This window comes from Bison bison, unplaced genomic scaffold (assembly GCF_000754665.1).
Source record: "Bison bison bison isolate TAMUID 2011002044 unplaced genomic scaffold, Bison_UMD1.0 scf7180017864352, whole genome shotgun sequence".
Classification (NCBI taxonomy): Eukaryota; Metazoa; Chordata; class Mammalia; order Artiodactyla; family Bovidae; genus Bison; species Bison bison.
This window is the reverse complement of record NW_011494924.1, coordinates 6,445,260-6,445,630: the sequence shown is the minus strand read 5'-3', so window position 1 is coordinate 6,445,630 and position 371 is coordinate 6,445,260.

Sequence of the window (371 nt, the reverse complement as noted above, 5' to 3'; positions counted from 1 at the left end):
CCCTGAATTATGCACACAACCTGGTTTAGAATATTTCAGTATGGACATAGTGTTGAGAGATGAGTAGCTTCATAATCGGTCCTTAGCTTCTGCACACTTTTTATTTTTAATTCCTCCATTTTCTTTCATTGGCTTGTATCATCTTTCCATTTTTCATTATCGAGTACAGGGAGTGACCACATGTGATATTTAGGTACGTTTGTTGAGAGGCAGGGAAGTGGAGACCAGAATTTGTGCCAAAAAACAATAGAGACAGAAAAGGATTTGACTCCATTACTTTCATCCACCTCAGCTAAGCAAGGCTTCAAGCATCTTGAGAGAACCTGAGTTAATGGTTTATAATCCATTTTCTTCTCTGTTATATCCTACTT